This window comes from Pseudophryne corroboree, chromosome 3 (genome assembly GCF_028390025.1).
Source record: "Pseudophryne corroboree isolate aPseCor3 chromosome 3, aPseCor3.hap2, whole genome shotgun sequence".
NCBI lineage: Eukaryota > Metazoa > Chordata > Amphibia > Anura > Myobatrachidae > Pseudophryne > Pseudophryne corroboree.
The window spans coordinates 640707218-640723267 of NC_086446.1; positions in this window are offsets into that span (position 1 = coordinate 640707218).

Sequence of the window (16050 nt, forward strand, 5' to 3'; positions counted from 1 at the left end):
TATGGGGACTCATTATGAGTTCAATGATTTTTTAATCTCCCTATTACAGTTCATACTAACGAAAAATTATTTCATTAGCAAAGAACGCTTCTACCTCCAAGTTAGGGGGACAGCGATGGGGACAGCTTGTGCCCCATCGTATGCGAACCTCTACCTTGGATGGTGGGAGAAGGAATATGTATTCAATGAAATATTGGAAAATTACACACAACATATCCTACTTTATCTTCGCTATATTGATGATATCCTGATAATCTGGGAGGGAGGAGCAGAGATGTTGGAAGAATTCATTACCATCTTGAAAAACAATGATCTTAACCTGAAACTGACAGGAGAGAAAGATCAAAGAGAAATCCATTTCCTGGATTTGAATATTAGAATAGAGAATGATGGTAAAATCAGTACTGATGTTTTTCGTAAAAAAACAGCGACCAACAGTATCCTACATTCTAATAGTTCTCACTTACCTGCAACCATCAGGGCAATTCCCAAGGGGGAATTACTCCGCACAAAGAGAAATTGTTCTAATGATATGATTTATCATGAACGGGAAACTCAGGTCTGCAATCGATTAAAGAAACGTGGATACAGCAACAAGATCATTAAATCTGCTGTTAACAGCGTCAAATCATACACAAGAGACTCACTCTTAACCCCCAAAGAGAGATCTCACAAAGAAGAAACAGTCAGATTCGTAAGTACATTTAATCCTAAATGGAAGGAAATAAATGATATATTACAGAAGCACTGGTCAGTATTACGAACTGATGAAGTCCTGAGGCAGGTCTTACCCAGCCGAGTACAGAGTAGTTGGAGGAGATCTAAAAACTTAAAAGACCTAATTGTACAGAGCCACTTTACCACCCCCTCTAGACAACTATATAACAAGAAAGGATCGTACCAATGCGGTCGATGCAAAGCCTGCCAGTACATGATATCAAAACAATCATTCACAGACAAATTTGGCAAGAAGTGGTTGATCCAGAATTTCATCAATTGCACTACGATGGGCGTGGTGTACCATCTTGAATGCCCATGTGGCAAGAGATATATTGGAAAAACCATTCGCCCACTGAAAGTTCGAATTTTGGAGCACGCCAATAGCATCAAAAATGCGAAGAAGGATGCAGGAAGATTCAGAACTCTGACATCGGTGGCCAAACATTTTTTTACAATACCATGGAAGTGATACTGGAGGCCTAAAAGCATATGGCATGCAACGTATACAGCTAGGTATCAGGGGGGGTAATTTGGATAATGAGCTGTTGAAATTAGAGACCAAATTCATCTTTTTGATGGATAGCATGCAGCCAATAGGGCTGAATGAATATAACAGCTATCTCCCATTTTTGTAAGAAGTCTTTTCTTTTGTCCTCTGTTGAATCAAGAATTACACTCTTCCAACACAATACTATGTACAGTAGGATCATAGACCACATACATATGCATAGTTCTCTTGTTTCCTTCTAAGGATTTTGTTTTTCCTTAGAACTATTGTAATCCCAAATTATCCTGTGGCTATTTATGGAATAGGATCATAATTTGGCATTATTTATTCTTGGGTCAGAGTCGCTACTTTTAGGATAATTTGATCAATTAATAGACACTTATTGAAGGCTGAGGATACTCAAGGCTGTGAAAATGTATCCAATACTTACACATTTATCAGACGGTTAGACACTGAGAATTGATGCGAAAGGACATATGATAAATTCATAATAACGAATGCTTATGGTACGAATGTCCGGGCTTATCATTTTGATTTTAAGGGATAAAGATACTGATTCATTGGAATATTATTGATAATTAAGTTTCTTACTCTGGATTTAAGGAATGAATTATTGATGTAAGATCAGATGTGCAAATTCTTTCTAAAGAGACACTTCTCAATACATTAGTAATATCTCATATTCACAAGGACTTCACTGGGAAATATTAAAACGTGACATGCTCTGATTAACTAGGAATTGAATGATACTTGCCATGAGGGCAATATTTACGAGTGTGAGAAACACTATAACAATATGTCAACCTAGGGCATATCACATGGCACAAGATGCCTACCAAACAATGGACATACAGAACATAGTAGTCAATTTAGTACAATGCATAAAATAAGCATACTTGGTGAGTAGAAGTTTATAATAATATGACAAAATATAATGACAACAATAATGTATAATTATATTAAACTATAAGTGCTCAATGTAATTTTAATGATATATCATTGATTGAAATTAAAAGGAAAAGATATTCAGGATTCTTTACACAGCACTGTATAGTGATCACTGATATTACCCATGTGGTAGTATCCACAGTTGTAGAATCACCATGACACAAATTATTCACTTATCATCACCTAGCCTTACACTTATCCCTTACACCACAAAAAACAAAAAATTAAAAAAAAACAAAAACAAACTAATAAATTAAGATATAAAAATAAAAACAAAAAAATTTTATTAAAATATTTTCTTTAAAACTAGTCACATTTTTTAATTTATCACTCACAGTATAGAGATCATGAAGTTCACACTAGCTCATTAATATCACTTTCACATTATCAGTTCATCACATTTAAGTTCACACATAATTTTGGTTGTAGTGGTTTATCACATTCACGTTTAATTAAATTCACGTCTTTCATCTCTAATATATATATCAAGTATGGTATATAGTCAGGAATTTATGGAGTCTCTCTTTACAAAGGATAGTATTATTAGAAGGGGGTAATGATGAATCAGCTCATAGAACATAACCCCTTGGAATATATAACACAATATAGAAGGTACGTTAATATCTAGATCCTTTAACCAGAGAAAAGGAGCCCACACTGATAGACAGACATTTTACATTAGACTCTCCCTCTAGAGATCTCAGTATCGGGACCGTGATTGGTCCGCAGCAGTCATGTGATCGGACTCGCTGTGTTGCTAGATCCCGAATGACGGGCGCCGCACCATGACAGGCCAGAGCTATCACGTGACCGGGAAACGCCACTGTGATTGGTGCGGTCTCATGATTATATTCTAATCGTTGGAGGCATTCTGGTTAGCCCTGACGAAACTAACTGTGAAACGTGCGTCGGCGATTCACACTCCGTCCATGTGTTCAACAAATTGTGCATGTCATATTTAGATGTGTTTGTCAGAACTTTAAAAAAAATTTCATGTGCGGACTTAGTTATATGAGGGACCTCACTTGCCTTTGTCAAGGCGGGACAGGCTCTCTAACTAGCTCTATCAGTCAAGTTCATTCCATTATGTAAGATATAGCCCAGCACTGAATGAATAGCTGACCTGCATACCATATACTGGGGAAATTTACCTGGCACTTGTATACAATGGGAGCGCAGCTGCTACTTTAAAACATAGATTGAGAATCATTAGGTAGCAGTGATAGATAGCAACATTGTATATACAGCTCAGCATGCAGTGAATGTATTTATTCTCAAGACATACATAGTATGGTTACACCTGATAAGGCTTTAGCAGTGCAAAGGCATCAATAATTACTATATAAAGGCTTGCAGAAACGGCTGCTTGACTGTGAATCACATATGCAACATTCCAAAGTAAATGCAACATTGTATAGATACATTGGAATTTAAATTTATTCTGAAATATACTATGTTGCAAAGAATGGTTTAACTACTGATGTAAGCCTGGTGCATCACACATCTATTAACTATTATTGTGAATACCATTCTCTGCTATAAAAAGAATATAGGCTCATTCTCTGTGACTTGAAAGCACTTATACTGATAGTGTATTACTTTCCCCAGTTTATAAGTACTTTAATTAAGGTGAAACAATAAATCCTATAATTGATTGAATAGACACACATATAGAAATGATATCCGTTTTTAGTGGATATATTTAATATAGGTGAAATCGTGAACGCTGACAGCATGACTGAGAGCGCTATCTAATACTACATTCAGATTAACCTATTTTACCACATCAATACATGTTGTGTGTAGACTATAATAGAAAGGCGTTGACAGCAATGACTGAGAACGCCAGTTAACCAGCTCTACACATATAGTTGGTCATTGCCTAAAAGGGTGGTTCTGCATACGTTGACAGCATAGACTGAGAACGTTGAGCATTACTATATGCCAAACAGCCTACCAATACCCTAATGTATATTATGGTCTGAATATTGCCATTAACCAGCTAATCTCACACGTACATGTTATCAATATATGCTCTTTTATAGGCGCTGACAGCAGAGACTGAGAGCGCCAATTAGCTGGGCATATAAAGGCACCATCTATACTACACCCACTAATGCATGTGATGTCTGGAAATCCCTTAATTGTTTCATAACTGGGGAATATCTTTCATAAAGTAATATAGAGCATTTATATTAAAAACTCACATGTGGCAACACTAGCTGCCCACCAATTTTTCCCATTGTGGATTATTTAATGTATCAGAGGATAGTTGCCTGAGATCTTAAAAACCTCAGACAACACATATGTGATTACTACAGTAGTGTTCGCACTTAATAAACCCAATTGATTATTGGAATTATAGTCTGACAGCACTGACTTAATTTGTGTATAAGGTCATAGAACCTAAAAATATTTCATTGATTTCATTGGACATTGCACAGCACAGTGGACTAAGGGAGTGTGGTTTTTTAACAATACATGTTACACTGTGTCCTGCACCTGTCTTTAGCAATTTTAATATTTCACAGTTATTGGCTCTTTTAATTTAATGAAATAAAAGTTATATTTTATTGTATGATTAGTCATTCCTTGTGCGCCACCCAAAAGCCCAATCTCTTTCCTTCCCTCTAAAACTTGTTTCATATATTGGCAACAATATATGGTGTGGCAGCACCCCCACAAATTGTGACCAGATATTAGATGGCATGATATAATTTTGGGGTATCTTGTATGCAATTGTTATAAATTTCAATACTAGTGCAGTAGACTTCCCACTTCCCCTTTTCCCTGTGATTAATACTTTAAAGCTGAGATTTCAGCATTTCCAGTTTCTACTAGCACAGTTAACCTTAAATTTATACCTAATACTTCAAAATCTAATTCAATTACTTATATAGATTTGTATCAGACATACCAGAATGTCTTCCTTCAGTCTAACTAAGGATCTGGATGATAGACGTGAAAGACTGAAAAACAGTCTGGACTCAGCCTTTGGCAATGAGATCTATAATACTGATCCATCTAATAGGGACTGGTCAGATGACCTTTTCTCTTTGAAACAGCTATTGATCAAACAAGGGAAAACGTGGTGGAACAGACTGATGTTTGACAGCTATATCAAACATAATATCACCCCACGAGGCTTAAGACCACGTGTGTTCCCAACATTTGAGTTGGCTAATGCCGATCTCAAGAATGAGTGGGAAATTATATTAACACAATGTTCTAAGGAACTAATAAAAATATTAATTAAACACGATGAGATACTGTTAACTCAATATGCACAAGAGATCTCTATTTTGGGGGAGAAACTTAAAAGATTTGAAACGATTGACAAATTTCAAACCATGTATAACAAATATAAGAAAGATGTGGAGGATATGGAGTTGGAGGTCATAGAGAGGAAGAAAAAGAAACTCTCTAGGGATAAGAATGACTTTGCCCAGGACAAAGTTTACAGGTGGAAATCTTATCCACAAAGAAATAGGAATACTAACCAAATGAATTATACGACCTCAGATGTCGAATCTTCAGAGGGAGAGGAATTGGCTAATCGGAGAAGACCCCACAACAGGGATTTTTTAGAGCAAACCCCAAGGGGGGCTCAGGATCACACCAGTATGGAAGAGTTAAGATCAGGAGGGGGAAGGGGGGTCAGAAGAAAGCGAGACAGCAGAGATTGGAGGGAGGAACCCAGGGAGCAAAGGAGAAGGAGATAATTAATGATGATACATTACGGATCATTAACCTTACAGAGAGAACTCTCACTAGTGATCAAATTAGTCTTTTGAGTAAGGGATTATCCTTCTCACCTACATATAGACCTGATAGATTCGAATGTGAAAAGGATTTACAGCTTTTCATGAGAAAAATATTGTTGAAAAAATTCTTCCTCACACAACAACAGCTGAGAGAAGAAAACTCCACCCTAGAACTTATCCTTTCCTCAGACACATCAACAGTATCGCTGACAACTGAAGATCAAGTAGCTCTTGAGATACTGGAAGAGTTGGAGTCAGGGACGGAACCTCCCCCCACTCCCTCTCCATATGATCCCCTTAAAATAAAAAATAGATCCTCCTTCTTCCCAGAATACAAAATTTCCCCATCAGCCAAAGTCTTCTATGACCTGGTTTCCAGTGACCTAGATCTTTTGTTCACACGTGAACAACAATTTCAATCAAGCAATGACAATCTGACGAGAGGAGAAAGAGTGGCACTACAAGAAATTGCCAAATGGCAAGATGTTGTCATTAAACCCTCTGATAAAGGGGGAAACATTGTGCTATGGCCCAAACAAATGTATGTTGCAGAATTAAGGAAACAGTTAGGTGATCAAGATTGTTACAAATTACTGATCTTCAATCCTACCAAAAACTTTCTCTGCCTATACAATTCTATCATTCTGACCGCACATCAAAAAGGGATCATAAAGAAAAAAGATTTTGAATTTCTGAAAACAGATAATCCACGAGTGGCAACTTTATATCTGTTGCCAAAAGTGCACAAGGATGAAAGAACTCCCCCTGGCAGACCGATTGTCTCTGGTGTGGGAAGCTTGACAGAAAAGGCGAGTACATATGTTGATCAATACCCCAGACACCACGTACTGATGCTACCTTCCTACACCAGAGACACCATGGATGTCTTGAATAAATTACAGGATATGACTGTTAATCAGGGAACGTGGCTGGCCACCTACGATGTGAAAGCCTATACACCAGCATCGATCACAACAGGGGATTGGCAGCTGTTAAATTTTTTCTGAATATGGGGACTCATTATGAGTTCAATGATTTTTTAATCTCCCTATTACAGTTCATACTAACGAAAAATTATTTCATTAGCGAAGAACGCTTCTACCTCCAAGTTAGGGGGACAGCGATGGGGACAGCTTGTGCCCCATCGTATGCGAACCTCTACCTTGGATGGTGGGAGAAGGAATATGTATTCAATGAAATATTGGAAAATTACACACAACATATCCTACTTTATCTTTGCTATATTGATGATATCCTGATAATCTGGGAGGGAGGAGCAGAGATGTTGGAAGAATTCATTACCATCTTGAATAACAATGATCTTAACCTGAAACTGACAGGAGAGAAAGATCAAAGAGAAATCCATTTCCTGGATTTGAATATTAGAATAGAGAATGATGGTAAAATCAGTACTGATGTTTTTCGTAAAAAAACAGCGACCAACAGTATCCTACATTCTAATAGTTCTCACTTACCTGCAACCATCAGGGCAATTCCCAAGGGGGAATTACTCCGCACAAAGAGAAATTTTTCTAATGATATGATTTATCATGAACGGGAAACTCAGATCTGCAATCGATTAAAGAAACGTGGATACAGCAACAAGATCATTAAATCTGCTGTTAACAGCGTCAAATCATACACAAGAGACTCACTCTTAACCCCCAAAGAGAGATCTCACAAAGAAGAAACAGTCAGATTCGTAAGTACATTTAATCCTAAATGGAAGGAAATAAATGATATATTACAGAAGCACTGGTCAGTATTACGAACTGATGAAGTCCTGAGGCAGGTCTTACCCAGCCGAGTACAGAGTAGTTGGAGGAGATCTAAAAACTTAAAAGACCTAATTGTACAGAGCCACTTTACCACCCCCTCTAGACAACTATATAACAAGAAAGGATCGTACCAATGCGGTCGATGCAAAGCCTGCCAGTACATGATATCAAAACAATCATTCACAGACAAATTTGGCAAGAAGTGGTTGATCCAGAATTTCATCAATTGCACCACGATGGGCGTGGTGTACCATCTAGAATGCCCATGTGGCAAGAGATATATTGGAAAAACCATTCGCCCATTGAAAGTTCGAATTTTGGAGCACGCCAATAGCATCAAAAATGCGAAGAAGGATGCAGGAAGATTCAGAACTCTGACATCGGTGGCCAAACATTTTTTACAATACCATGGAAGTGATACTGGAGGCCTAAAAGCATATGGCATGCAACGTATACAGCTAGGTATCAGGGGGGGTAATTTGGATAATGAGCTGTTGAAATTAGAGACCAAATTCATCTTTTTGATGGATAGCATGCAGCCAATAGGGCTGAATGAATATAACAGCTATCTCCCATTTTTGTAAGAAGTCTTTTCTTTTGTCCTTTGTTGAATCAAGAATTACACTCTTCCAACACAATACTATGTACAGTAGGATCATAGACCACATACATATGCATAGTTCTCTTGTTTCCTTCTAAGGATTCTGTTTTTCCTTAGAACTATTGGAATCCCAAGTTATCCTGTGGCTATTTATGGAATAGGATCATAATTTGGCATTATTTATTCTTAGGTTAGAGTCGCTACTTTTAGGATAATTTGATCAATTAATAGACACTTATTGAAGGCTGAGGATACTCAAGGCTGTGAAAATGTATCCAATACTTACACATTTATCAGACGGTTAGACACTGAGAATTGATGCGAAAGGACATATGATAAATTCATAATAACGAATGCTTATGGTACGAATGTCCGGGCTTATCATTTTGATTTTAAGGGATAAAGATACTGATTCATTGGAATATTATTGATAATTAAGTTTCTTACTCTGGATTTAAGGAATGAATTATTGATGTAAGATCAGATGTGCAAATTATTTCTAAAGAGACACTTCTCAATACATTAGTAATATCTCATATTCACAAGGACTTCACTGGGAAATATTAAAACGTGACATGCTCTGATTAACTAGGAATTGAATGATACTTGCCATGAGGGCAATATTTACGAGTGTGAGAAACACTATAACAATATGTCAACCTAGGGCATATCACATGGCACAAGATGCCTACCAAACAATGGACATACAGAACATAGTAGTCAATTTAGTACAAAGCATAAAATAAGCATACTTGGTGAGTAGAAGTTTATAATAATATGACAAAATATAATGACAACAATAACGTATAATTATATTAAACTATAAGTGCACAATGTAATTTTAATGATATATCATTGATTGAAATTAAAAGGAAAAGATATTCAGGATTCTTTACACAGCACTGTATAGTGATCACTGATATTACCCATGTGGTAGTATCCACAGTTGTAGAATCACCATGACACAAATTATTCACTTATCATCACCTAGCCTTACACTTATCCCTTACACCACAAAAAACAAAAAAATAAAAAAAAACAAAAACAAACTAATAAATAAAGATATAAAAATAAAAACAAAAACTTTTTATTAAAATATTTTCTTTAAAACTAGTCACATTTTTTAATTTATCACTCACAGTATAGAGATCATGAAGTTCACACTAGCTCATTAATATCACTTTCACATTATCAGTTCATCACATTTAAGTTCACACATAATTTTGGTTGTAGTGGTTTATCACATTCACGTTTAATTAAATTCACGTCTTTCATCTCTAATATATATATCAAGTATGGTATATAGTCAGGAATTTATGGAGTCTCTCTTTACAAAGGATAGTATTATTAGAAGGGGGTAATGATGAATCAGCTCATAGAACATAACCCCTTGGAATATATAACACAATATAGAAGGTACGTTAATATCTAGATCCTTTAACCAGAGAAAAGGAGCCCACACTGATAGACAGACATTTTACATTAGACTCTCCCTCTAGTGATCTCAGTATCGGGACCGTGATTGGTCCGCAGCAGTCATGTGATCGGACTCGCTGTGTTGCTAGATCCCGAATGACGGGCGCCGCACCATGACAGGCCAGAGCTATCACGTGACCGGGAAACGCCACTGTGATTGGTGCGGTCTCATGATTATATTCTAATCGTTGGAGGCATTCTGGTTAGCCCTGACGAAACTAACTGTGAAACGCGCGTCGGCGATTCACACTCCGTCCATGTGTTCAACAAATTGTGCATGTCATATTTAGATGTGTTTGTCAGAACTTTAAAAAAAATTTTCATGTGCGGACTTAGTTATATGAGGGACCTCACTTGCCTTTGTCAAGGCGGGACAGTCTCTCTAACTAGCTCTATCAGTCAAGTTCATTCCATTATGTAAGATATAGCCCAGCACTGAATGAATAGCTGACCTGCATACCATATACTGGGGAAATTTACCTGGCACTTGTATACAATGGGAGCGCAGCTGCTACTTTAAAACATAGATTGAGAATCATTAGGTAGCAGTGATAGATAGCAACATTGTATATACAGCTCAGCATGCAGTGAATGTATTTATTCTCAAGACATACATAGTATGGTTACACCTGATAAGGCTTTAGCAGTGCAAAGGCATCAATAATTACTATATAAAGGCTTGCATAAACGGCTGCTTGACTGTGAATCACATATGCAACATTCCAAAGTAAATGCAACATTGTATAGATACATTGGAATTTAAATTTATTCTGAAATATACTATGTTGCAAAGACAGGTTTAACTACTGATATAAGCCTGGTGCATCACACATCTATTAACTATTATTGTGAATACCATTCTCTGCTATAAAAAGAATATAGGCTCATTCTCTGTGACTTGAAAGCACTTATACTGATAGTGTATTACTTTCCCCAGTTTATAAGTACTTTAATTAAGGTGAAACAATAAATCCTATAATTGATTGAATAGACACACATATAGAAATGACATCCGTTGTTAGTGGATATATTAAATATAGGTGAAATCGTGAACGCTGACAGCATGACTGAGAGCGCTATCTAATACTACATTCAGATTAACCTATTTTACCACATCAATACATGTTGTGTGTAGACTATAATAGAAAGGCGTTGACAGCAATGAATGAGAACGCCAGTTAACCAGCTCTACACATATAGTTGGTCATTGCCTAAAAGGGTGGTTCTGCATACGTTGACAGCATAGACTGAGAACGTTGAGCATTACTATATGCCAAACAGCCTACCAATACCCTAATGTATATTATGGTCTGAATATTGCCATTAACCAGCTAATCTCACACGTACATGTTATCAATATATGCTCTTTTATAGGCGCTGACAGCAGAGACTGAGAGCGCCAATTAGCTGGGCATATAAAGGCACCATCTATACTACACCCACTAATGCATGTGATGTCTGGAAATCCCTTAATTGTTTCATAACTGGGGAATATCTTTCATAAAGGAATATAGAGCATTTATATTAAAAACTCACATGTGGCAACACTAGCTGCCCACCAATTTTTCCCATTGTGGATTATTTAATGTATCAGAGGATGGTTGCCTGAGATCTTAAAAACCTCAGACAACACATATGTGATTACTACACTAGTGTTCGCACTTAATAAACCCAATTGATTATTGGAATTATAGTCTGACAGCACTGACTTAATTTGTGTATAAGGTCATAGAACCTAAAAATATTTCATTGATTTCATTGGACATTGCACAGCACAGTGGACTAAGGGAGTGTGGTTTTTTAACAATACATGTTACACTGTGTCCTGCACCTGTCTTTAGCAATTTTAATATTTCACAGTTATTGGCTCTTTTAATTTAATGAAATAAAAGTTATATTTTATTGTATGATTAGTCATTCCTTGTGCGCCACCCAAAAGCCCAATCTCTTTCCTTCCCTCTAAAACTTGTTTCATATATTGGCAACAATATATGGTGTGGCAGCACCCCCACAAATTGTGACCAGATATTAGATGGCATGATATAATTTTGGGGTATCTTGTATGCAATTGTTATAAATTTCAATACTAGTGCAGTAGACTTCCCACTTCCCCTTTTCCCTGTGATTAATACTTTAAAGCTGAGATTTCAGCATTTCCAGTTTCTACTAGCACAGTTAACCTTAAATTTATACCTAATACTTCAAAATCTAATTCAATTACTTATATAGATTTGTATCAGACATACCAGAATGCCTTCCTTCAGTCTAACTAAGGATCTGGATGATAGACGTGAAAGACTGAAAAACAGTCTGGACTCAGCCTTTGGCAATGAGATCTATAATACTGATCCATCTAATAGGGACTGGTCAGATGACCTTTTCTCTTTGAAACAGCTATTGATCAAACAAGGCAAAACGTGGTGGAACAGACTGATGTTTGACAGCTATATCAAACATAATATCACCCCACGAGGCTTAAGACCACGTGTGTTCCCAACATTTGAGTTGGCTAATGCCGATCTCAAGAAGGAGTGGGAAATGATATTAACACAATGTTCTAAGGAACTAATAAAAATATTAATTAAACACGATGAGATACTGTTAACTCAATATGCACAAGAGATCTCTATTTTGGGGGAGAAACTTAAAAGATTTGAAACGATTGACAAATTTCAAACCATGTATAACAAATATAAGAAAGATGTGGAGGATATGGAGTTGGAGGTCATAGAGAGGAAGAAAAAGAAACTCTCTAGGGATAAGAATGACTTTGCCCAGGACAAAGTTTACAGGTGGAAATCTTATCCACAAAGAAATAGGAATACTAACCAAATGAATTATACGACCTCAGATGTCGAATCTTCAGAGGGAGAGGAATTGGCTAATCGGAGAAGACCCCACAACAGGGATTTTTTAGAGCAAACCCCAAGGGGGGCTCAGGATCACACCAGTATGGAAGAGTTAAGATCAGGAGGGGGAAGGGTGGTCAGAAGAAAGCGAGACAGCAGAGATTGGAGGGAGGAACCCAGGGAGCAAAGGAGAAGGAGATAATTAATGATGATACATTACGGATCATTAACCTTACAGAGAGAACTCTCACTAGTGATCAAATTAGTCTTTTGAGTAAGGGATTATCCTTCTCACCTACATATAGACCTGATAGATTCGAATGTGAAAAGGATTTACAGCTTTTCATGAGAAAAATATTGTTGAAAAAATTCTTCCTCACACAACAACAGCTGAGAGAAGAAAACTCCACCCTAGAACTTATCCTTTCCTCAGACACATCAACAGTATCCCTGACAACTGAAGATCAAGTAGCTCTTGAGATACTGGAAGAGTTGGAGTCAGGGACGGAACCTCCCCCCACTCCCTCTCCATATGATCCCCTTAAAATAAAAAATAGATCCTCCTTCTTCCCAGAATACAAAATTTCCCCATCAGCCAAAGTCTTCTATGACCTGGTTTCCAGTGACCTAGATCTTTTGTTCACACGTGAACAACAATTTCAATCAAGCAATGACAATCTGACGAGAGGAGAAAGAGTGGCACTACAAGAAATTGCCAAATGGCAAGATGTTGTCATTAAACCCTCTGATAAAGGGGGAAACATTGTGCTATGGCCCAAACAAATGTATGTTGCAGAATTAAGGAAACAGTTGGGTGATCAAGATTGTTACAAATTACTGATCTTCAATCCTACCAAAAACTTTCTCTGCCTATACAATTCTATCATTCTGACCGCACATCAAAAAGGGATCATAAAGAAAAAAGATTTTGAATTTCTGAAAACAGATAATCCACGGGTGACAACTTTATATCTGTTGCCAAAAGTGCACAAGGATGAAAGAACTCCCCCTGGCAGACCGATTGTCTCTGGTGTGGGAAGCTTGACAGAAAAGGCGAGTACATATGTTGATCAATACCTCAGACACCACGTACTGATGCTACCTTCCTACACCAGAGACACCATGGATGTCTTGAAGAAATTACAGGATATGACTGTTAATCAGGGAACGTGGCTGGCCACCTACGATGTTGAAAGCCTATACACCAGCATCGATCACAACAGGGGATTGGCAGCTGTTAAATATTTTCTGAATATGGGGACTCATTATGAGTTCAATGATTTTTTAATCTCCCTATTACAGTTCATACTAACGAAAAATTATTTCATTAGCGAAGAACGCTTCTACCTCCAAGTTAGGGGGACAGCGATGGGGACAGCTTGTGCCCCATCGTATGCGAACCTCTACCTTGGATGGTGGGAGAAGGAATATGTATTCAATGAAATATTGGAAAATTACACACAACACATCCTACTTTATCTTTGCTATATTGATGATATCCTGATAATCTGGGAGGGAGGAGCAGAGATGTTGGAAGAATTCATTACCATCTTGAATAACAATGATCTTAACCTGAAACTGACAGGAGAGAAAGATCAAAGAGAAATCCATTTCCTGTATTTGAATATTAGAACAGAGAATGATGGTAAAATCAGTACTGATGTTTTTCGTAAAAAAACAGCGACCAACAGTATCCTACATTCTAATAGTTCTCACTTACCTGCAACCATCAGGGCAATTCCCAAGGGGGAATTACTCCGCACAAAGAGAAATTGTTCTAATGATATGATTTATCATGAACGGGAAACTCAGGTCTGCAATCGATTAAAGAAACGTGGATACAGCAACAAGATCATTAAATCTGCTGTTAACAGCGTCAAATCATACACAAGAGACTCACTCTTAACCCCCAAAGAGAGATCTCACAAAAAAGAAACAGTCAGATTCGTAAGTACATTTAATCCTAAATGGAAGGAAATAAATGATATATTACAGAAGCACTGGTCAGTATTACGAACTGATGAAGTCCTGAGGCAGGTCTTACCCAGCCGAGTACAGAGTAGTTGGAGGAGATCTAAAAACTTAAAAGACCTAATTGTACAGAGCCACTTTACCACCCCCTCTAGACAACTATATAACAAGAAAGGATCGTACCAATGCGGTCGATGCAAAGCCTGCCAGTACATGATATCAAAACAATCATTCACAGACAAATTTGGCAAGAAGTGGTTGATCCAGAATTTCATCAATTGCACTACGATGGGCGTGGTGTACCATCTAGAATGCCCATGTGGCAAGAGATATATTGGAAAAACCATTCGCCCATTGAAAGTTCGAATTTTGGAGCACGCCAATAGCATCAAAAATGCGAAGAAGGATGCAGGAAGATTCAGAACTCTGACATCGGTGGCCAAACATTTTTTACAATACCATGGAAGTGATACTGGAGGCCTAAAAGCATATGGCATGCAACGTATACAGCTAGGTATCAGGGGGGGTAATTTGGATAATGAGCTGTTGAAATTAGAGACCAAATTCATCTTTTTGATGGATAGCATGCAGCCAATAGGGCTGAATGAATATAACAGCTATCTCCCATTTTTGTAAGAAGTCTTTTCTTTTGTCCTCTGTTGAATCAAGAATTACACTCTTCCAACACAATACTATGTACAGTAGGATCATAGACCACATACATATGCATAGTTCTCTTGTTTCCTTCTAAGGATTCTGTTTTTCCTTAGAACTATTGGAATCCCAAGTTATCCTGTGGCTATTTATGGAATAGGATCATAATTTGGCATTATTTATTCTTGGGTTAGAGTCGCTACTTTTAGGATAATTTGATCAATTAATAGACACTTATTGAAGGCTGAGGATACTCAAGGCTGTGAAAATGTATCCAATACTTACACATTTATCAGACGGTTAGACACTGAGAATTGATGCGAAAGGACATATGATAAATTCATAATAACGAATGCTTATGGTACGAATGTCCGGGCTTATCATTTTGATTTTAAGGGATAAAGATACTGATTCATTGGAATATTATTGATAATTAAGTTTCTTACTCTGGATTTAAGGAATGAATTATTGATGTAAGATCAGATGTGCAAATTCTTTCTAAAGAGACACTTCTCAATACATTAGTAATATCTCATATTCACAAGGACTTCACTGGGAAATATTAAAACGTGACATGCTCTGATTAACTAGGAATTGAATGATACTTGCCATGAGGGCAATATTTACGAGTGTGAGAAACACTATAACAATATGTCAACCTAGGGCATATCACATGGCACAAGATGCCTACCAAACAATGGACATACAGAACATAGTAGTCAATTTAGTACAAAGCATAAAATAAGCATACTTGGTGAGTAGAAGTTTATAATAATATGAC